General features: G+C 49.2%; 1 protein-coding gene and 4 long non-coding RNA genes across 6 annotated transcripts in view; 2 read left to right on the top strand and 3 right to left on the bottom strand.

Annotated features, from left to right (window-relative positions):
• The window catches only part of ZSCAN1 (zinc finger and SCAN domain containing 1), an 18,477-nt gene extending 18,288 nt beyond the window's left edge, over positions 1 to 189 (bottom strand). For both annotated transcript variants that reach the window (XM_029926396.1, XM_029926399.1), the window contains exon 1: positions 6 to 189. The gene's annotated coding sequence lies outside the window, so the exon portion shown is untranslated. The remainder of the gene's footprint in view (positions 1 to 5) is intronic.
• Positions 190 to 5,457: 5,268 nt separating this feature from the next.
• LOC115281136 lies at positions 5,458 to 7,852 on the bottom strand. The gene is made up of 3 exons (XR_003904107.1): positions 7,633 to 7,852; positions 5,684 to 6,636; positions 5,458 to 5,593 (listed from the first exon to the last, which is right to left on the bottom strand). It is a non-coding gene; the product is annotated as an uncharacterized LOC115281136 (long non-coding RNA).
• Positions 7,853 to 8,382: 530 nt separating this feature from the next.
• LOC115281130 lies at positions 8,383 to 15,702 on the top strand. Its single transcript, XR_003904101.1, has 3 exons — positions 8,383 to 8,845; positions 14,543 to 14,705; positions 15,464 to 15,702. It is a non-coding gene; the product is annotated as an uncharacterized LOC115281130 (long non-coding RNA).
• On the bottom strand, positions 10,093 to 20,798 carry LOC115281139. Its single transcript, XR_003904111.1, has 2 exons — positions 20,605 to 20,798; positions 10,093 to 10,558 (listed from the first exon to the last, which is right to left on the bottom strand). It is a non-coding gene; the product is annotated as an uncharacterized LOC115281139 (long non-coding RNA).
• On the top strand, positions 16,015 to 17,016 carry LOC115281132. Its single transcript, XR_003904103.1, has 2 exons — positions 16,015 to 16,111; positions 16,562 to 17,016. It is a non-coding gene; the product is annotated as an uncharacterized LOC115281132 (long non-coding RNA).
• Positions 20,799 to 22,667: the final 1,869 nt, after the last annotated feature.

Below are 22,667 nucleotides of genomic sequence, written 5' to 3'. Positions count from 1 at the left end.
GGCTCCGCTCCGGCCAGGGCCGCTCCGTCATGGCGGCGCCTCGGCTGACGAGCGAGCCCTACCGCCGCCGCGCCGACTGCAACTCCCAGAACCCCGCGCGCCGCGGGCCACCGCCATTGGCTTGGAGGGGCGCACGGAATCGTCCCAGAGCGTGACGCGCCCCCGGACCCCCTGGCTGGGGAGGGGGTCGTAACGCACGGGCTTCGCCGACCAATCGGAAGCCGCCCGGAATAGGTCCTTCGCCCCCGCAATGCCCTACAGTTACCCTGGAGGGATTCGGTCGCCACGGCAACGGGGCAAGCCGCGGCGCCTTGACGTGAGCGCGGTGCGGGGTACCGGTGGGACCGTGGGGAGGGCCCTCCTTCTGCGATGCGCTTGCCAAACGAAAGGCAGACATTCTATTTGAACAACGTGGTTTCTTATTTTTTTTACTGTAATGGTTTCCCACATTTCGTACGTTAAAAATATTTAAAAATATGTCTGTTTTAATATAATGTTTTAGAATAGGATTGCCAGATTTAGTAAATAAATAACACAGGAGGCACAGAATTGGAGATAGCAGCCATTTTTTTTTGTATTAATGTTTCACATTTAGTGTATCTTTTAAAAATGAGAAAATATATAGTGAGTAGTATAAGTAATTTTCAGTGTAGTTATGTCCCATAGTGGACTTGCCAGATTTAGTAAGTAAAAATACAGGATGCCCACCTAAATTTAAATTCCAGGTAAACAATAGTTTTTAGTGTAACTGTTACCCATATTTATTATATTTTTAAAACCTTTTAATATAAATATATTCAGTATAACCTTTTTAATGTATGTGTATGTCAGAGTAGGGTTGCCAAATTTTGCAAATACAAATATAGGACAACTAGTAAAATCTGAATTTCAGGTGAATATATTTTTCAGTATACATATGTTCCAATAGTATAGTTGGGACATAAGTAATGATACTAAATACTATATTAATTATTATTATTTATCCAAATAGTATATTTGGGATATTTAAACCAAATTCTAATACCAAATATCCTTCTAAATACTAATGATATGTTTTAGTATATGAACATCCCAATACTATGTTTAGAATATACTAAAAAGTTATCATTTGAAATTCAGATTGGGAGAAAGGTAATGATTCAAGGAGATTTCACAGCTCTGGGACTGGGCTCAGGGTGGCTATAGCCAGTGCTGAGATGGGGCAGCAGGAGGATGTGAGTAGGGTTGGGGACCTAACAAGAATATGGGGCCTCCACTTCCCGAAGCTCAGAACTGAAAGGCATTTATCCATTGGACAGCAGCACTTACCAGGTGCCATTCTGGATGCAGTGTGAGGGGCACACATCAGTGAGCAGGACTGATGTGGCTTTGGTCTCTGAGGGCCCGCAGTTGATGTACAGGTAAACAATGAAAGCAGATGCTTGCTGGAAGTGTCAGTGCCTTAGAGAAAATAAAAGTAGGCGGAGAAATATAAAGGCTCTGGAGTGGCAGGAGTAGCCGGGTGGTCAGAGCTCAACCTCTCTACCCTCTCCTGCTGCTGGCTGCCGGTCCCTGGAGTGTTGAATTCAAGCAGGTGCTTGATGTGTGGAGAAGCCACAGATGGGTCCAAATGCTGAGGGTTTATTATTTCCTTCTTATAAATTATAGATGCGTGGTGACCTGAGTTCTCTGGTTTATTTTCCTGGTAGGTGAAATTGGGCTGACCTTTTGGTCTTATTTATGTATTGATAACTCTGCAAGATACCTCAGGAAATTGCCGGAGAGAAAGCATTCACTTTGTTTCTAGAGCTGGGGTGAAAGACACTGTGGTCATGAGGCAGCTTGAATGCTAGATCCACTGGGAGGCAGTCTGGTGCCAGACAAAGGTTACCAAACAATTTGTAAGCAGCAGAAACTTTTGTTCCAAATGACACTGAGCTAAATCTCAATTTAAAAGTAAGTCGGGGAGCGCTGGGGTGGCTCAGTCGGCTAAGCGTCCGGCTTCGGCTCAGGTCATGATCTCACGGTTTGTGGGTTTGAGCCCCACATCAGGCTCTGTGCTGACAGCTACCTCAGAGCCTGGAGCCTGTCTTCTGATTCTGTGTCTCCCTCTCTCTCTGACCCTCCCCTGCTTGAACTGTCTCTCTGTCTGTCAAAAAAAAAAAAAAATTAAAAGTAAGTCTGGTGGAAGCAGAACCATGTGATTGCCAGGGGCTAGAAGGAGGAGGGACGGGGAGCTGCTTCATCGTTTGGCCACGTGACCCGGCACAGACTTGCTGGTTTTGGTGTTTTTGAATGTGGTCCTGGAATGTTTGGTCCTTCTCTCCTCATGACCAGTAGTCTGCAGATCTCAAGGAAGGAAGGCTCTTTCTGATACAAACCAAGGAACTTAGGTCAGCAAGCAAGGGGTGCATGAGCTTGAAGCAAGTTAATCCTTAAGACCAGGTGGAGTGCCATTACGAGATGACCATGTCCCAGGCTCTGCTAAGTACAGCCGTTGCCCCCACCGTCAGCCCACGACTGAGGGTGTCCTGGAATGTGGTGGAACGCAGGTGGGTCGGTCCCCCAGCTCTGTCCTGGTTCGTGCACACCTGAGAAGCAGTCTGTGCCCGAGCCCTGCCCCCCTCCTCCCTCATCCTCACCAGTCACCTCCCCGCCCAGGTCAGTTACTCACCCACCCTGCCAGCCTTGGCAACAAAACCCGAGTTCCCAAACTTCCTTCGGACCCTGGCCAGGGGCCTCGTGCTTCCCAGGCCCAGCCAGTTGTCCACTCGGGTGGCCCTGGGTGAACATCTTGGCCCAAGATGAGGACCATGGGAAGCAGGGTGGCTCTCTGGCTAGCTGGGGCTAAGCCAGGCCGGCAGCTGTGCTGAGCCCCCTCCAAGGACAGTCCTAGTGGACACTAGAGAACACAGGAGCTGTCCTCTGGGAGACAGAGCCAAACACCCACTGACACAATAGCCCTCCTGAGCAACCTAGGTCTCTGGGGCCATGAAAGCCTTGCTAAGCCTAGCAATTGGGGCAGGCTGTGGTCAGCTGCACACACCGGCACCTCTGGGCGCTGGCCGCCCCCAGCGAGTGCCGGTCCCCCTGCAGAGCTGGCTGCAGCCTGCCACCCAGGGCGGTTCTGGATAAGGGACTACACGACCGGCCGTCCCAGGCCCTGGTCCCGGAGTCATCTCCCGCTCACTCTACAGGCCCAGGGGCAGGGCAGGTGGGTCAGATCCTGTCCCTGCAAGGCTTGCAGCAGTTGGTGGTCCAGGGAAGGTCCAGGGGTGGTCCGAGTCGGGCCCCATACACCCCACACCATGCCAGGCCAGGCGACCCCAGGAGTATCTCGAACCTTACAAGGTTTTCTGGGCAGAGGGGCCCCGAGCAGGTCCAGGGCAGTTCTGAGTCAAGACCCAGACACCCCAACCCTGGGGTGCTATGCCAGGCCTGACATCTCCCAGACCCTGCAGAGCTTGCTGGGCTGAGTGGCTGGGGCAGGTCCAGGTCAGGCCCCACAACCCAGCACATGACTGCTCTGGATACTCATGGCGTCTCCCAACCCCAGGTGTTTTTGCTGGAACCAAGGGCCCAAGGCAGGTCTGAGGCAGGTCAGAAATGCCCTGCACCTGTAGGTCCTAATCAGGCCTGCTGTCTGAGGCCAGGGATAGGTCCAGGTCAGGCCCCGCAAGCCAGCACCATGCTGGTCCCGGCCTCCGATGTCTCCCAAACCTGCATGGCTTGCCTGAACCCACGGCCCGGGGCAGGTCTGCGTCAGGCCCCACAACCAAGCAGCGTGCCAGCCCTGACCACCCCCAGTGTCCCCTGGACCCTGCAGGGCTTGCTGGAGCTTGTGGACTGAGGTAAGTCCGGGTCAGGCCCCATACACCCAGCACCACATCTGCCCTTGGCTGCCTGACTCTCGAAGCTCGAGGCTGGTCTATATAAGGCCCCATACCTATATAAAGACCCACTAGACAGGCCTGGCGTGTCCCAGAATCTGCAGGGCTTTGGGGGCCCCATGGCCCAGGGCAGATCCAGGTCAGGCCTGGCACACACGTGCTTCATGCTGGCCCTGGCCATGCCCATAGTCCCTGGGCACCTCCCAGGCCCTGCAGGGCTTGCTGGGCCCTGTGGCCCAGGGCAGGTTGGGGCAGCCGCAGTCACGTGGCGCACTCTGAGCACCCCTGAACCTTCTGCTTGCCCTGCAGGCCTCCTGCGTCCACAACACAGCAGCCAAGCCCTGGTGGCGCTGAGTTCTCTGTTCGCCTGCGCCCCGCCTGTACCCTGGAAGGCAAGTGCATGGAGCGGTCTGGGAAGCCATTTTAGGGGACGCATGGCCTTGCAGGAGCCAGGGCCAGTGGGGAAGAGCAGGGTGATGGGGTAGCGGGGTTCTGCTCAGGGAGCAGGAGTCTGAGGGGCCTGGAGCACCCTTTCTGGGAAGCAAGTAGCAGGATACCTCACCCCTGCCTTGCAGGGCACAGGGATGTGATGCAGCACTTACAGCTTTAGCAGGTGACAGAGTAATGTGTGGATGACTTGGGGAGGGGCTGGTGGCAGGACATTTGCTCTGCTCGAGCCTGGAAGGCAGGACAGAGACAGCGGTCTTCAGCGAGGACTGGCAGGAGCAGTCACGCGGTCGGGCAGAGGCGGCATGGGGCCCCTCTCAGGGGTCAGGGCCGCACGGCAGCGGATGCCAGGCTCTGTGGGCCCCGTGGGGGTTGGACTCTTTCGGAGGGTGGTGGGGAGGCCAAGGAAGGGAGCACAAGGCCAGAAGGAGTTCCTGCTGCCACGGTTGCACTATGACTTGTCGGTCCTTTCCTTGTTTTTTTTGTTTTGTTTTGTTTATTTATTTATTTTGAGAGAGAGAGTACCAAGCAGGCTCTGCACTGCCAGCACAGAAACTTGGTGAGGGGCTCGAACTCACGAACCATAAGCTCATGACCTGAGCCAAAATGAAGAGTTAGACGCTAGCTGACTGAGCCACCCAGGCACCTGTCCTTTCCTTCTTTAAAAAAAATATCAAAAGGGGCGCCTTGGTGGCTCAGTTGGTTAAGCCTCTGACTTTGGCTCAGATCATGATCTCACAGTTCGTGAGTTCAAGCCCTGCATCGGGCTCTGTGCTGACAGCTCAGATCCTGGAGCCTGCTTCCGATTCTGTGTGTGTGTCTCTCTCTCTGCTCTTCTCCTACTCGCAATCTCTCTCTCAAAAATAAATAAAACATAAAAAAAGTTTAAATATCAAAAATAATATTTTACTACTGCCTTGCTATCTGGGCAAACATAATCCAGGCTCTGTTCATTATTACATATTCATTATAACTTCATCGATTTTGTCTTTATTTTTTTTTCATGTTTATTCATTTTCAAGAGAGAAAGCGAGTAGGGGAGGGGGAGAGGCAGAGGGAGACACAGAACTGAAGCAGGCTTCAGGCTCCCAGTTGTCAGCACAGACCCCAATGCAGGGCTCCAACCCACGAACCTGAGATCATGATCTGAGCTGAAGTCAGACACTTAACCGACTGAGCCTTCCGGGCGCCCCTTGATTTTTTTCTTGTGACCCTGCTCTGCTAGCAGGGAGACTGTCACGATGTATACTTTCAGTATTACACTCTTGTCAACAAAGCTAGAAGAAAGAAGAAGAAACGAATGAATGCACACATGGAGTACGTGGAACGCTCATGGGACCCTCCCTCCACCCAGCTGGCTTCCATACCATCACGTGGCAGCCGTGACTCTGTCTCCCTCAGACATGAAGAAATGCCTTCTGTGCCCCAAGGAGCAGTACCTGAGCCAGGGCAGAGTCCTCTGCCCACCCAGGACGGGTACCTTCCGGTCTCTGACGAGCCCCGGGGTTGATGCTGATCTCAGTGGCGCTCATGCTGGCCAGCCTGACCATGCTGGTCCTCGCAGTGTTCCTGAAGCGTCAGGACTGCCCATGATCAGGGCCGACAACAGGGCTCTCTACTCACGCTCCTCGCCTCTTGCTGTTCCTCAGCCTTCCCACCACTGCCCCTTCCTTCTCCACCAGACTGCCTTTGCTGTCATGTTCGCCATGGTCATCTCCATTTTGGCCAGACCGTGGTGCTGGCCTTCAGAGTCACCAGAGGCTGGCAACAGGGTTTCAAGTAACTGTGGCTATTCCTGGGTTGTCCTCGTCACCTATTGATGTGATTCTTTCTCTGTGGGGTCTGACTGGGCACCTGCCCACCGTTCCCTGATAGGGACAGCCTCAGAGCCCAGACATATCATTCTCCAGTGCCAGGGGGCACTGGCAGGGGCACCTTCTCTTTGGCATTCCTGGCCAGAGATTTGCCCAATGCCTTCGGCAAGACCAGCGCCCTCATCTTCAGCATGCTGCTTTTCTGCAGCGTCTGCAAGGCCTTCTTGCCCATGTGCCACAGGGCCCGGGAAGCCCACGGTGCTTGCGGGAGTCTTGTCCGCCCTGGCCCCCACTGCAGGGCTGCTGGGTGGCGTCTTTGCTCCCGAGTGCTCCGTCATCCTGCTGAAGCCCGAGCAGAAGGTCCCAGCGTGGTCAAGGCGTGGTGCTGGACTCGACAGGGAGGGGCCCTGGAGCAAGTACCTCCAGGTCCGGGCCGCGGGCCTCCTGAGCCAGTCCTCACTGGAGACGCTGGCGCCACAGGATTCGGGCTCGCTGTTTTCCTGTGGCTGGAAAGAAACTTAAACCATCAAGAGATGAAGTACAAAGCTCAATAAAGGTGTTATCCAAAAACAAAAAAGAATTAATACATTACAAAATGTGGCCCTTCATTATATCCTGATCTTAAAAAAAAAAAAGATCAAACTATTTTAAAAAGTGGAGAGGTGTCTGTGTGGCTCAGTTGCAGAAGTGTCTGACTTCAGCTCAGGTCACGATCTCACAGCTTGTGAGTTCGAGCCCTGTGCTGGGCTCTGTGCTGACAGCTCAGAGCCTGAAGCCTGCTTTGGATGCTGTGTCTCCTGCTCTCTCTTCTCCTCTCCTGCTTGTGCTCTATCTCTTGCTCTCTCAAAAATAAACATTTTTAAAAGGTGTAGATAATATTAATATTGAATATTAAATAGTAAAACTTTTTTTGATTTTTGAGACAGTGAGCAAGAGAGTGCCAATGGGGCAGGGACAGAGAGAGAGAGGGAGACAGAGGATCAGAAGCAGGGACTGCGCTGACAGCACAGAGCCCGTTGTGGGGCTGGAACTCACCAGCCATGAGATCCTGACCTGAGCTGAAGTCAAAGGTTTAACTGACTCAGCCACCCAGGTGCCCACAAAATTATTTTTTTCTAAAAATTTGATAATGGAATTATGGTTATATTAGAAAATGGTCTTTGTTTTTGTAATTACATATTGTAGTTAAAATAGGATCCCAAACACTGGGATTCACTTTCAAATGACACAGAATGGCAGAGTGGCTGGAGTTTGGTGGGTGGGGACTCCCCCTGGATTGATGGTCACTGAGGCCACATAATGGTTGCCTGTTTTTGTGTATGCACAAAATTCTCCATAAAGAAAAAGTTTTGAAAATTCCTTAACCAGCAGTAATTGCATAAAGAACTTGGGTTTGTGAATCGGTCCTGGGTGAAAAGTACGTGGGACACATCTTCCACCAAGCACTAGGCCCGGGACTCAGCGCTGCGAGATGCTGCGTTTGGAGTGCAAGAAATGCTCACCTCAACCTCACACGCGCCGAGGGAGGTCAGGGCAGGTTTCCAAAGGAAGGTGACGCAGGGCTATGTCTGCACCTGCCTTCCGAAACCCAGGTTTCGCTCCCAGATTTTTGACAATTCCGGTTGTCGGCATAGGAGAACTTCCCCACATTTCAGTTCTCCAGAGAATGAAACGACCCACGAAAAGTTTTCTAACGTTGGGCTATTGTCAAGAAAACATAAACGTTGTGAAAATCTCGATTATGACACCAGAGTGATTTAGCGGAGACCACCAATCACATCACATCACATCACATCACAAAAAGCACATCAAGACACTGGTTTTGACTTCGTGCCTAAGTAGGTGTGTTCGAGAAGGCGTCATCTCCTACAGCTGGTGCTGAGAGCAAGCTCCTCCTGGTGCTTCCCGACCCGCGCCGCCGTAGGGCCTTCTGGGAAGTGTAGTACGAGACCCTGGGTGTCCACCCTGCCACCTGGTGGGCGAAGCTAGAGTATCTAGAATTTTCTATAACTTAGAACTCTTCCTGAGGCTTCCCAGACTCTCCGAAGCCGCCGACTGCATGCTTCTGAAGATAAGGAGCCTGGCAAACGGTAGCTTTTGGAAATCATAGTGAGAGAAAACCGTTTCCCTGCAGCCGAGACCTGGCTGGGGAATTTAGACTAACCGGTCCAGGAAGGGACCGATCCTCAGGCCAGGCCCGGTCGTGCACGTCCATTGGGTGGATACCGCACCGCCGCGCCTTCTGGGAATCGTAATCTGACTCTCTGGGCGCTCAGTTGTAGTGACTGCTGGACAGAGCTAGGGCTTCGGCCGTAGGACTACAACTCCCAGGAACACATGCGTCGGCGGTCCGACGCTCCGGAGTCCTCGACCGCAGCGCGGGGCTTTCGGGTTCGCTAGTTCCGCTTCGCGCCCGGCGCCGCCGTCGGGCAGAGAAGTACCCGGTGGGCTCCGCGGTGCGGCGCCGTCCCGGGCGGCCTGGCCACAGCCCAGTCCCACGTCTCTCTCCAGGTTTGCAGACGGGCCGTCTTGGCGTGTCCGCCTGGATCCCTTCCCGCCACGGAAGAGGCGGCCCCGGCTCGTCCATTCGGGGGCTGGGCTGGGCTGGGGTCACCGTCCCGAGAGCGGCGGGCGGTGTGAGGAGCGAGGGACTCCTTGAGGGCCCCGGAGTCAGCAGAAGCGACGGCCGCGGGGATCCTGGCAGTCTGCCCCCCGGTGAGTGGCTCCTCGCCCTCCCTGCCCGGGCTGTGCCTGGACTCTGCGCCCAAGGCTTGGGGGGCGGGGGGGGCGGAGTCTGTCTTCATTGTCGGCCTTGGGCCGTCGTCCCCGTCCTTCCTTCTCAGCCGTCGTGCCGGCGGAGGGACGTGGGAAACGCCAGTAATCCTGCAGTCCTCATCTGTATCCCTGGAGTCCTGTAACCATTGAAGACCTAAGCAAAACCTCCCAGCAAGAAAATTCCAGACCACATTCCAGACGACTTCAGCTACCACACATTTAAGGAACAAACAGTTCCCGTCTTTCCATCGTCTGGAATGATTTGTCTAAAAGAGGGAACATCTAAAAGAGGGCTTTTTAATGAAGCCAGCGTCACCATGGTTCCAAAACGTGTAAACGCTGAGCTCAGGCTCCTCGTTTGAAAAAACAAAAAACAGACCCCAGGAACTAGGAAGTGCTTCCTAAGACTCTCGTCTGGTTTAAGAAAATTTCTATTAGGTAAAGTGCTTAATTAAGTACCGTGCCCAGCATAAAGAGGGAACCCTCGGCAACCTTTGGCATAAAAAAGGAAGGGGACAGAAAGGGGAATCCTAAAGGGAACTCTGCGTTTGGGTCTTAGAGAAGATCGCTAGTTGATCAATAAATGGGTGAGATATGCGGGGGGCACACGTGTGAGTGTGATGCGGGCTCGCCTCTGACAAGGCTGCTGCAGACCCCTGGTGCCCTCAGGAAGGCTCAGGCGTGTCACCCCTTGGAAGCCAGACCCTTTCAAGACATCGCCCTGCACACCTGGCTGCACCCTCACATTCCCACGTAGCCCCTCCCTGCTGGTCTGGGAACTTTGCAAGAATAAGGATCTTGGCTCGGCAGACATGTGGGTGACATTGCGGGGGCAGATACCCTTTGATGAGTGGGGGGTAGGGGTAGGGGTAGGGGTAGGAGTGGGGGCTGCTGGGCCCTGCCCGCCGGCCCCTGTACGGTGCTGTGGTGTTGGAGACTCTAAGGCGCCTGACTCTGGGTGAGGCTGTTCCTGTGTCAACTGTTTGCCTGGGGTGGTGGCAGAGTGGGTCTCACGTCGCCGGGAGTGTGCTGTCACTGTCACTGGAGCGTTTCTCGTCATCAGACCTCCCAGCCTGAGGCACCGGCTGGCCCAGTTCCTAAAGCATGTGACTCTTGATCTCTGGGTCATGAGTTCAAGCCCCACCTTAGGCATAGAAGGAACCTACTTAAAAAAATAAAACAAAATATTCTTACAAACAAAATTTATAAAAACCAAAACCCTCACAGGTTGATTGCTCATTTGGCAGGACCTTGGAACCCAAAGCCGGATTCTGTTGCCCACCTAGAATTCGAAATAGAGCCATGGACGGTGGACAGAGGGCCCTCTCAAGATTCCTGCCTAGGGGAGGTGGTGAAAGAGTCTTTGCAGTCAACTTTTATTTATATGTTCCTTCAGATCTTCCGTTTCTAGTGGTTTTCATTACCTGTGGCATTTCCATAACTCCATCTGCATCGTTTTCCTGTTGCTTGAAGAGCTCGCTTAATCATTTCCTTCAGGGCGACAAAGTTCCCTCACTTTGTGTTTGCCTGAGAATGCCTTTATTTTGCTTATTTCGTTTTAGCAAGATACTTAGGCAGAGAGTTTTAGTATGTCAGGATTTTCCCCCTCAGCACTTTAAAGACCCCGTGCGGTTGTCTTCTGGACTCCGATTTCTGTGGAGAAGTCAACAGCCATCTTATTGTTACTTGGAAGACAGTGGATATTTTTTATGTTTTTGCTAATGATAATGTTAAAACACACAAATCTTAAACAATTGAAGAATTTTGATAAATGTATGCTTATATGTAATTCTCACCCAAAGGGAGCTGCTGACATTTACGTTACCTCACAGAGTTCCTTTGTTACGTCTTTCCATTTAAGAAAGGCGACCGCTCTTTAGATTTTTCCTAACATAGGTTCTTTTTGCCTTTTCTAGAACTTCATAAAAAGAAAATCATGTATGTATTATTATTTAATTCCTTCTTTTTACTATTTAGGGATATTTTATTTTTTTAATTAATTTATTTTGAGAGAGAGAAAGTGAGTGAGCAAGTGAGGGCCGGAGAGAGGGTGAGAGAGAATCCCAAGCAGGCTCTGCACTGTAAGCATGGAGCCTGATGTGGGGCTCGAACCCATAAACTGTGAGATCATGGCCTGAGCCAAAATCAAGAGTAGGACACTTAACTGACTAGCTACTCAGGCGCCCCAGGGATATTTCACTTTTTGAATGAATTGTCATTCTCTTGATAATAAACATTTGGATTGTCTCTAGTTTAGTGCTATTATGAATAATGCGCTATGAACATTTTTGTGCAGTGTTTTTAGTGGACCTGTCTTTTCACTTCTTTTGGGTTAATATCTAGGCGTGGAAGTGTAGGGTGATAGATTGACAAGGTCTGATCTTATTAATTTTTTCTCTTATTGTTAGGTTTATGTTTATTAGCCTCCTAAGAAATCTTTGACTATGCAAGATTACAAAGAGACTCTCCTGTTTTCTTCTGGTACTTTGACAGTTTTTGCTTTTACATTAAGACCTGTGATCCATCTTGAGTTAATTTTTACTAAGTGTGAGGTAGTAGACAAGGCACTCATTTTTTCCTAAGGTTATATAGCTCCAGCATCACTTAACAAAAACCTTCCTCCATGGCACTGCACTGCAGCCTTTGTTGAAAATCAACGGAATGCGTACGCGTGGGTCTCTCTGCCCCCGTCCACGGCTCCATTGCTCCGGCCCCGTGCCAGCAGCATACATCTGAGTTACCGGACTTTACAGTAAATTTTGAAATGAGGCGATGACCGTCATTTTCTAACTTTATTGTTTGTAATTATCTTGGCTGTTCCAGGTCTTTGGCACTTTCATTTTAATTTAATTTAATTTAATTATTATTTTTCTTTTTTTCATATACATTTTAGAATCGGTTTGTCAGTTAGAAATGACCTTTTTTATTTGATGACATTTCTACTTGAATTTTGATTTAGAGTGCCTTCCATCTATTAACCAGTTTGGAGGAATCTATATCTAATATGTTGAACCTTCTAATTCTGCTATCATGGTATATTTATTTGTGCACTTCTCTCAGCAACATATTATTTTGCACTTTTTAAGTATATGGGTCATGCACATTATTTATTAAAATTTTCCTGGAAATATAATATTTTTGATACTATTCTAAATATTATTTTTAATTTTCTAAGTGTTGCTTGTGTATATAAATATAACTTACTCTATTTAATGTTTATTTTGAGAGAGAGCGGGCAAGGGGCAGACAGAGAGGGAGAGAGGATCTCAAGCAGGTTCTGTTCTAACAGCACGAATGCAGGGCTTGATCTCATGAATAGTAAGATCATGATCTGAGCAATATTAAGAGTCGGATTCCTAACCCACTGAGCCACCTAGATACCCTAATATAACTTATTCCTTAATTGACATTGTATCCTGTGTGAACTGGCTAAAATCCCTTAATTGTTCTAGTAATTTATCTGTCATTTCCTTGAATTCCTTACATAATCATGTCATCTTCAAGTAAAGATTTCTTTTTTCTTTTTTTTATGTTTATTTATTATTGAGACATAGAGAAACAGAGCACGAGTGGGGGAGGGGCAGAGAGAGAGGGAGACACAGAATCTGAAGCAGGCTCCAGGCTCCAAGCTGTCAGCTCAGAGCCTGACGCAGGGCTCAAACCCACAAACCTTGAGATCATGACCTGAGCTGAAGCCGGCTGCTTAACCGATTGAGCCACCCAGGCGCCCCAAGATTTCTTTATTTCTTACTTTTCAGATGTCATACTTTTTATTTTTTCTTTTTTATTAAGTTTATTTATTTTTAGAGAGAGAGAGAGAGAGAGAGAGAGAGAGAGAGAGAGCGCGATGGGAGCGGGGGGAGAGAATCCCAAGCAGGCTCCGTGCTGTCAGTACAGAGCCCAATGCAGGGCTCAAACCCATGAAACACGAGATCATGGTCTGAGCTGAAACCAAGAATCAGACCTTTAACCAACTGAGCCACCCAGGCACCCCTGATTTTTTTTTTTATATTACTATACCAGCTAGGACCTCTAGTACTTAAAAAAATTTTTGATGTGTAATTTACAGTGAGAAGTGTTGTTCCTAAGAGTAGAGTCCAGTAAAGTTTTGCAGGTGTATCTTTGTGTGACCCATATTCCAGTCCACACATAGAATATTTCCATTTCCCCATACATTTCCTTATGTCTTTTATCACTTAGGACTCCCCCAGCGTGGCAGCCATTCATCTGGTATCTGTCACCAGGTAATCTGGAGATTATCCAGCACAATATTACATAGGAGAGATGAGAATCGCCACCCTGCCTTGCTCCTGATATTAGGGGACAGCATTCAGTATTTCACCATTAATTAAGGTCTGATGCCGTTTATCAAATTGAGAACGTTCTAATGCTTGGTATGTCTGCTTCTTTTGACTTTTCTGTTGACTTTCTTCTTGATTTTGAGTACATTTCCTGATTCTTTACATGTCTAGTCAACTTTTGTGTACTGGTGCTGCACACGATGCATTGGAAAGACCATGGAGTTTTGCCTTGTACCAAGAGTGTGAGTTTTGTTCTGGTAGGAGGTTAAATTACTTAAAAGCACCCTAATCCTGATGAGGCTTGGTTTTAGGGCTTATTAAGGGAACGTAACTTTGGTTTTGCTTTGGTCCTTGGATGTAGCCCTTATCCTTAGGGCATGGCGTTTCCTCCTAACGTGTGGCTGTCTCGGGTCTCCCCGAATGTCTAGGGTGCTTACCAGCCACAGCGGTACTGCCCGCCAACACCGGGCAACTTCTGAAGACTGCTCAGCCCCTGCCACTGTTCTGTGGCAGGTGTTCGCCTTTGCAGTTGGGGTCCAGTCAAGGGCCCCAGGAGAAACCCTCTGCATGTTTTCGGACCCCTCTTTGCTCTGTGACATTGCAAACACTTCCTTACATTCCTCTTCCCCGTCTTCTGAAAGATAAGGCCCGCTCACCAATGGGAGTTAGGCTGCTGGAGGGCGTGGTCAGGCCCCTGTCTGACCACCGCACAGAATGTCGCTGGTGCCCTAGTGCTCCAGGTGCGTCCCCTCTGCCTGGTGTGCTGCCTGCTCTTCTTGTGTATTTATCTGCCTGCCTGTGGAGTCCTCTTGTTCTCTGTGTATATTTTGGGCACTGGACACACGGCCTAAACAGGACAGACAAAGTCCCCACCACTGTGGAGACCCAGGCCTCTAGCGTGTGGTATATGGGGAGGGACAGACAAGAAAGAATGAAAAGAACAAGGTGATGCTGACTCGTGTGACACAGTGGTGGGAGGCAAGTAAAACAGGACAGCGAGCTGGAAAGCGCGGAGCCCATGTGGGCTGGGAGGTCGGGAAGGGTCTCTCAGAGGAGGTGACCTGGGAGGTGAGAGCCGAATGATGAGGAGGGGAAGGTTGCGGACACCTAAGACTTTGGAGACCGGAGGAGGGCCCTCAAGCAGAGAGGAACTGCGCGTGAATGGTGGACGTGGCGATGCTCCGGGAGAACGTGAGGCCCCCGGAATGGGAAGGCGTGAGGGCAGTGAGGCAGTCCGACTCGCCTCTGGGTGCGCCGGGCAGCTTGTGCTGACGGGGTGTTCTCTTGGTGTCCTGAAACGGGTTTGTCTGGAAGACTCCTCTGGTGTTGATTACAGGCAGAAGGGACGTGAAGTGAGAGATGGATCAGCGTGCCGAGACGTCTAGGCAGTACCAGAGGCGGCTGGCCCGGACACCTGATCTCTGCGGGTGGCTGCCGGCTCCGCGGCCTGGCCCCTGACGGCATCCCCTCTGCCTGTCGTGCACTCACACTTTTCATTGGTGAGTCTTCCTGGGGGTTCTTTTTCTGTGTATACCTTTTGTGGCTTTTCAGAGTTTAGTTAGTGTTTTATTTTTATTCAAAAGGTTTTTTTTAATGTTTATTTTCAAGATGGGGGGCGCAGAGAGAGAGGGAGGCACAGAATCTGAAGCAGGCTCCAGGCTCTGAGCTGTTAGCACAGAGCCCTATGTGGGACTTGAACTCATGAACCATAAGATCATGACCTGAGCCGAAGGTGGACCCTTAACTGACAGAGCCCCCCAGGTGCTCCTTAGTTGGTATTATAAAGCATCTTTCTCGCTGTGCACATCCTGTTGCTTGTATCTTGACATTCGCACTCTAGCAGTTTCCTTCCAAGCACCCAAATTGTTTTCAGTTGCCTCTTGAGTGGAAAAAGAGACCGAAAAGCCAAGAGTCACCACCAACAGAGAGGCCTTTTCTGGCAAGGAGTTAGCAAGCAGCAGCGTGAACCTGGCCAGATTCGCAGTGGGTGACCGCTGGCCTTCTGCCAGAGCACACGGTTGGGAGTCTGCAGATGAGTCAGAGAAGCAGAAGATGCGTGGCGGCAGTTTGGGGCCAGTGGACCGTGAACAGGGGCAAGTCGTGACCCAGGATGGGGATTGGGGAAATGCTGAAGTTGTGGGGAAATGCGGCTGCAATTCAGACTTCGTTTCTTCACAGAAATTTCTTGTCAAAGAGTATTTTCATCAAATTGACTCAGTTCAAAGCTTACAGCATAATTTTGTTTTAAAATCTTCAGGAAATCTTGGCAGTGAAGAAAGCTTGTAAGGGCAACGCATATGGAAAAGCCTCGGGAAACCTGTACAGGTTGAACCAGCTTGGTAAATACACCAACCAGAGCACACACCGCTCTGCACATGAGATAATCAGTGTCGGAGAGAAACTCTGTGGTCGTAAAGGAGGTGGAGATTTCTTGTACCCATAGTCACCCCTCTCTCAGGGCATGAGAACTCATAGCAAGGAGAAAGCCTATGATGTAACGAATGTGGGAAAGCTTTCTGGCAGACTCTTCACGTCATTTGTACCAGAGAACTCACACTTGTGAGATACCTTATGAATGTAATAAATGTGGAAAGTCTTTTAGCCAACATTCTCACCTTATTGTACACCAGAGAATTCATACTGGAGAGAAACCCTATAAATGTGATGAATGTGGAAAATCCTTCAGCGGAAGGTCTAATTTTAATGCGCATAAGAGAACACATACTGGAGAAAACCCCTACAAATGTCGTGAATGCGGGCGAGCCCTTAGGGACCACTCCTCCCGTGCGCAAAGGTGAAGGACCCACCCTGGAGACAAAGCAGACACATGCGGCCGATGTGGAAAAGCCTTCAGCCACAGCTCTCCCCTGACGGTTCGCGGGCCGGTCCGTGCTGCTGAGACCAGGTAAATGTAATGAATGTGGGAAAACTTCCAGTTTTCATTTATCCTCACTCAACACAAGAGAGCACACGCTGGAGAGAAACGGTATAAATGTCATCATGGGGGAGAGCTTTCAGTCAAGGTTCTAACTTTATTGGGCACCAAAGAACTCATGCCAGAGGAAAACTACATATTTCATTTTACTGTATAAAAATTATACACATACATTTAAATTTTGTGGTGTTTTGACCCATTCCCAGAGAAGGACTGAACCTGGGTGCCATTTGATACCTTAGAAAAAATTTTTTATTAGTGAGATCAAAGCTCTCGTCAATAATGCTAATTACTATGATCACCCAATGTGGGAAGGGCTGTTGCTCAAAAGTCAAAATAGGTTGATGGTATTTGACTGAATGACTGAACAGACTGTTTCAAAGAGCCAGAGTACTATTCTTTGCTTCCTTGTTCCCTCAGAGCGAGAAGATGGGGCTTCGAATGTGTTCCAGGAAGTCATTATAAGCTAATTATGACCAGTGTGCAGAAACACAGAAAATGCCTACAATGCAGTTGAACAACATAGTTGTGAACCATGCAGGTCCACTTATATGTGGATTTTTTTCCCAAAAAGGACAGTACAGTATTTGTAAGAATACAGTATATAATATGTATGACATATAAAATGTGTGTTAATTGACTGTATATGTTATTGGTAGGGTTTCTAGTCAACAGCAGGCTATTAGTATAGTTTTGGGGAGTCAAAGTTCCATGCGGATTTTCAGCTGTGCAGGGAGTCAGCATGCCCACCCCCAATGTTGTTCAAGAGTGAACTGCAGTGAAATGTGTTAAACTGTTGTGCCTGTGTTGCCCTCCATGTGCATTTGGACAAGGGCTTAGACGGAGACAGAAATGAACATAGCTGATGAATAAGAGTCTTGGGATACTGTGTAGCTTCCTTTTATCTTCAAAACTGCCAGAATTTTACAGTAAATATAAAGACAAAGAGGAGGAAGAAGATCAATGTCAGTCCAAAGCACAGAGAAATGGGCGTACCAAGGTAGCAAAAACAAGAAGAAATGTAAATAAATTTAGTGGTCAACACAGGAAATTAGAAAAAGAGAAAAAGAAATTCTTTCTTTTCTTTTAAGTTTATTTATCTTGAGAGAGAGAGAGAATACACAGGAGCAGGGGAGGGGCAGAAAGAGAGGGAGAGAGAATCATCCGAATCAGGATCTGCTCAGCATGGAGCCCAACGTGGGACTTGATCTCACAACAGCCAGATCATGACCTGAGCCAGTATCAAGAATCGATGCCTAATCAATTGAGCCACCCAGTTGCCCCAGTTAGAAAGGAATTATTTCTAATCAAAGTAGAAGGAAGGATCTAGTAAATATAAAAGCAGAAAATACATGGTAAAAGGCAACTCTGAGAAAAACGAAGTGGATAAATTCCAAACTAATGTGATCAAGAAAAATGACGTACAGGGATGCCTGGGTGGCTCAGTCAGTTAAGCATCTGACTTTGGCTCAGGTCATGATCTTGTGGTTCATGGGTTCAGGCTCTGTGTCAGGCTCTGTGCTGACAGCGTGGAGCCTGGAGCTTGCTTCAGATTCTGTGTCTCCCTCTCTCTTACCCCTTCCCCAGCTCACACTCTTATTCTTTCTCTCTCAAAAATAAATAAACATTAAAAATTTTTTCAATAAAAAAATGACACAGATTTACAACACTGGGAATGAGAAGAGAAATACACAATGAGAAAGTAATATCAAAAAGTTGTACATTTTTGTGTTAATATACTTAAAAGATTAGATGAAAAAGACTGTTTTCTAGGAAAATATAATCCTATCAAATATAATATTGACTGAAGAACATACTGTAAACCTAAATAAACTAAACATTTTGGATTAAATTGTAAAAGTTCTCAAAGAATTACTCCCACACAAAACATTCTAAGCCTAAACTGTTTACCAGTGAATTATTTCCACCCTTCAAGAAGTAGAAAACTCTGATACACAGCTGTTCCAGAATATGTAGAAAGCTGAACATTTACCTTTCTTGTGATAGCACTTTGTCAGGGAATGCCTGGGTGGCTCAGTCAGTTAAGCGTCCGACATCAGCTCAGGTCATGATCCTGCAGTTCATGAGTTCGAATCCCACATCCAGGTCTGTGCGGACAGCTCAGAGCCTGGAGCCTGTTTCTGATTCTGTGTCTCCCTCTCTCTCTGCCCCTCCCCCACTTATGCTTTGTCTCTGTCTCCCAAAAATGGATAAATGTTAAAAAAATATAAAATTAAGAAAATTAAAAACAAGAAAAGTCATTATCATATGGCCTTATCTGAAGAATGCAGGGTTGCTTTAATCAAAATCAATAAATATACTTCACTATATTAACAAGCTAAAAAAAAAAGCATATGATTATCTCAATGCATGCAGAAAAAATTGACAAAACCCAACAATCATTCCTGATTTTAAAAATAGGGCTGCCTGGGTGGCTCAATTGGTTAAGTGTCCAACTTCAGTTCACATCATGATCATGGGTTCAAGCCCTGCTTTGGGCTCTGTGCTGACAGCTCAGAGCTTGGAGCCTGTTTCGGAATTTGTGTCTCCTTCTCTATCTGCGCCTTCCCCCTCCATGCTCTGTCTCTGAACAATGAATAAACCTTAAAAAAAACCATTCTGGGGCGCCTGGGTGGCTCAGTCGGTTAAGCATCTGACTTCGACACAGGTCGTGATCTCGCGGTTTGTGGGTTTGAGCCCTGCGTCGGGCTCTGAGCTGACAGCTTGGAGCCTGGAGCCTGTCTTCGGATTCTGTGTCTCCCTCTCTCTCTGACCCTCCCTTGCTCACATGGTGTCTCCCTCCCTCTCTCTCTCTCTCTCTCTCTCTCTCTCTCTCTCTCTCTCTCTCAAAAATAAATCATTAAAAAAATCACAACCATTCTCTCCAACATTCCTTGCCTCCTTTCCCTATTTGGTCCTTAGCAGTTATCTCCATCTGATGTGTTACATAAGTTACTTATTTTCCTGTTGCACATTATCCTCTAGAATGTGAGCTCCATCAAGGCAGTGGTTTTGTGATTTTTTTATGCACGACTTTATTCCCAGTTTCTTGCACAGTAGGTTCTTTAATGAATATTTACTGAACAAACCTAAGTGTCCAACAGAAGTAGATGGGACAGGGGCGCCTCAGTGGCTCAGTCAGTTAAGCGTCCGGCTTCATCTCAGGTCATGATCTCGTAGTTCGTGAGTTTGAGCCCCGCGTCTGGCTCTGTGCTGACAGCTCAGAGCCTGGAGCCTGCTTTGGATTCTGTGTCTCCCTCTGTCTCTCTCCCCTCCCCCGCTCACACTTGGTCTCTGTCCCTTTCTCAAAAATAAATTTTAAAAAGTAGTTGGGGTAAACAAGTTGTGGTACATTCAAAAGGAACTAGAAAGCAGTGAAAATAAATAATATAGCCTCACATGTCAAAAGAGGAAAATCTTGCAAGGGTAAACACACAGGAAAAGAATTGAACTTGCAGATCTTATATTGATATTTATATGAATGCAGACTGTGCATAGTAAATGTTCTGTATTGATACGCATATGTTGTAAAGGTCTAGAAACAGAGCCACAGCTCATTCGGGATAACGGCTGGTACTGGAAGGTGGTTTCTGTTAAAGAGGGGAGCACGGGGGTTCGGCTGCAAGGCTAATGGTCTGGTTTTTTCCAGGCTAGGCGTGCTTTCACTGAAATCCTTACAGTTTTACTGTTTAACATGCTTGTCTTTCTATTATTGTTATTTTAATGTTTATTTATAATTTTTGACAGAAAGTGGGGGAGGGGCAGAGAGAGAGGGAGACAGAGAATCCGAGGCAGGCTCCAGGCTCTGAGCTGTCAGCACAGAGTCTGATGGAGGTCCTGAACCCACAAACCTAGAGATCATGACCTAAGTAGAAGTCGGACGCTTAACCGACTGAGCCACCCAGGCGCCCCCTTTCTTTTTTTAATTTTAAAACTATTAATTCTTAGCAGGAGCAGAGGAGGGGCAGAGAGGAGAGAGATGATCCTAAGCAGGCTCTGCACTACTAGTGCACATGGGACTTGACTCCACAAACCATGAGATCATGACCTGAGCGGAAATCAAGAGTGGGACACTTAGCGCACTGAGCCACCCAGCCGCCCCTACATGTTTGTCTTAAAACGAGCAGACCTCTAACATGACGTGCCTGGGACATGAAGAACTGCAGGCTGAAAGCTGAGCTGGTGGCAGAGGCAGCAAGGAAGAGCAGTGGAAGTGCAGGGCTCCTGCCTGGCCGCTGGAGCGGAGAGGCCTGCTGACCTCCATGTGGAGGACTCACAGTCCCACGGGGTGTTGAACTTGACGAGCCCCGGGCCCCTAGCTGATGAAGAGGGGTTAATTCTAGGACTTGACAGCATAGATAACCTTTTTGTACTAGTTATTTTACTCTTGGTGACCCTACAACCCAGCTCATGAAAGGCCTTACTTGTTCCAGAATGTGCCCCGGACTCCCCAGTCTCTTTACCTTTCATTCTCATCATCTGGCTGTGAGAAAATGGAACCAGCTAGAGCCCTTCAGGTGACATAGGGTGACCACTCTTTAGGCGTCTCTCAGAGGAAAGGCATGTCCTGGGAGAACCCAGATTCTCCCGTTGCTGTGATCTCTTCCCATTCAGAAACCTCAGTGGCAGCTCATCCAAGATGGCGGTGCAGCCCAGCCTTTACCTCGTCAGCATAGAGAGAACAGGAGCACCGTGGGGTAAATGGAGTGGGAGAGAGCTTGGGTCAGAGGAAGCAGTATCTTCACACCTCTGTAACCCATTCCCTACTCCAAAGACCCTTGGTGAACAGTACTCCCATAAGGGGTCTGCCTTGCTCTGGATATTACAGGCCGACTGCAGCCCAAGAAGCAAAAAAAAAACAACCCTTGAACCTACTGCCTGTTGCCTCTACCTTTAAAATACTAACGTTCACAGGGGCGCCTGGGTGGCTCAGTCAGTTAAGCGTGGAACTGTTGATTTGGGCACAGGTCATGATTTTGAGGTTCATGAGTTATAGCCCCGCATCAGGCTCCATGCTGGCTTGTGGCATCTGCTTGGGATTCTTTCTCCCTCTTCCTCTCCTCCAATTTATGCTGTCTCTCTCACTCTCTCTCAAAATAAATAATCTTTAAAAAAATACTGATGGGGGAGCCCAGGTGGTTTAGTTGGTTGAACATCGTACTTTGGCTCAGGTCATGATCTTGTGGTTCGTGGGGTTTGAGCCCCACATCGTGCTGAGTGCTGAAAGCTCAGAGCCTGGAGCCGGCTTTGGATTCTGTGTCTCCTTCCCTCTCTGCCCCTCCCCTGCTCTGTCTCTCTCTGTCAAAAATACATAAACAAAAGTCCACAACTGGATGCGAATCACCACCACTATGATCCAAGCTGTCCTCTTTTTCCACCTTGATTACTGGATTAGTTTCAAGGGTCTGTCCCCTCATTGTCTCTCTGATCGCTGTGCTGTTCCCCCAACTGAGAAGTCAAAACTAGGGTGGACCAACGCACAGGCCAAGCTGATTCAGGACAAGGAGGAAACGGTGGGGGAGACAGGGAAGTTTGGGGGTGAGGGTCACCTCAAACATGGGTGGGAAAGAGGGCTGTCAACCGGGAGGGAGAGTTTCCAGAATCGGGTAGGGCTGAAGGCTGGGGGTGGTGGCCTAGGGCTCCTCCCCGTCCCTGCCCATACTCTTGAGTAGTGGTTTGAGTGACCGCCGCCACGGAAGAGTCGTCCTTAGCCATGGTCCCGACGGTTCTTCAGGGCAGCTCATCAAACGCTGACTCCAGGAAACATCCCAACACAGGTCGATAGTAACATAGGCTCCCATAAAACTTCGCCATCCAGAAAGAAAGCTGGAAACAATTCCTTATGTTTTAAAGGGCTTTATGCAAGAAGTTCAAACCAGGTTCCTCATCTGAAAAGGGGTATCAGAACAGCCCCTTCCTCACAGTATTGTAAATGTTGAATGAAAGTATCCCTTGAAAGCGACCTGCGTCTGGGATGCAGAAAATGACCAGACTTCGTCAAGTTTGCATTGGTGAGCCGTCATTTCACAGACGGGCAAACTGAGGCTTGTGGGGCCGCGACCTACCCAAGCCTTTCCAAGTTGGGAAGCGGCAGCGGGTGGGCCGTTTGGCCCTGGACGGTACAGTCAGCTCGCCGGGGGCGGGGATACTAGCCGCCCGGGCAAGTCCCGGGCGCGGCGGAGGCTCGACTAACGGCGGAGTTGCTCGGGTTACCTGCCGTGGCAACGCTTCCGGACCAGCCGGAAGCCCACCGCTCGGAACTACAACTCCCGACAGTCCGCGCGGCGCGTCCTGGTCGACGCCGGGGGAGCGGCCGCCATTGTCCGCCGCCGAGGTGAGGCGGTCCTAGGCAGTGGGGCTGCGGCCGCTGCCGCCGCCGTGGGCCAGGGGAGTAGGGAGAAGGAGCGCGACGACACGGCGCCGGCACTCGGGGCCCGCGCGGCGCCAGGGCGGATCCCGCGACTGCCCCCTTCCGCGTCGGCTTCGCGCCCGTCTTTCCCTTGTATCTGCGACCCTCCCGCCCCCC

This window comes from Suricata suricatta, chromosome 16 (genome assembly GCF_006229205.1).
Source record: "Suricata suricatta isolate VVHF042 chromosome 16, meerkat_22Aug2017_6uvM2_HiC, whole genome shotgun sequence".
Taxonomy (NCBI): domain Eukaryota; kingdom Metazoa; phylum Chordata; class Mammalia; order Carnivora; family Herpestidae; genus Suricata; species Suricata suricatta.
The sequence above is the reverse complement of the archived record's forward strand: the minus strand, read 5'-3'. Positions and strand labels throughout refer to the sequence as shown.